This window comes from Alligator sinensis, unplaced genomic scaffold, assembly GCF_000455745.1.
Source record: "Alligator sinensis unplaced genomic scaffold, ASM45574v1 scaffold1298_1, whole genome shotgun sequence".
NCBI classification, from domain to species: domain Eukaryota; kingdom Metazoa; phylum Chordata; order Crocodylia; family Alligatoridae; genus Alligator; species Alligator sinensis.
The window spans coordinates 53118-53604 of record NW_005842192.1 but is presented as its reverse complement, the minus strand read 5'-3'; positions in this window follow the sequence as shown (position 1 = coordinate 53604).

Below are 487 nucleotides of genomic sequence, written 5' to 3'. Positions count from 1 at the left end.
TCCCTGCCTATGCAGGGGGTCGGACTCGATGATCTATTGAGGTCCCTTCCGACCCTAACATCTATGTATCTATGAATCTAGGGTGGGTTTCAACACTGACAAGTGCAAGGTGCTGCACCTGGGGAGGAAGACCCAGCAGCACACCTACAGGCTGGGAGCTCCCTTCTCGTCAGTGCGGAGGCAGAAAAGGATCTCGGAGTCATTATTGATGCCAAAATGAGCATGGGCCGGCAGTGTGGGGACGCGGTCAGGAAGGCCAACCGCACCTTGTCATGCACCCACAGATGCATCTCAAGCAGGTCCAAGGAGGTGATCCTCCCCCTCTATGTGACACTGGTCAGGCCGCTGTTGGAGTATTGCGTCTAGTTCTGGGCACCGCACTTCAGGAGGGATGTGGACAACATGGAGAGGGTCCAGAGGAGGGCCACCCGCATGATCCGGGGACAACAGGGCAGACCCTACAGGGAGAGACTGCGGGACCTGAACC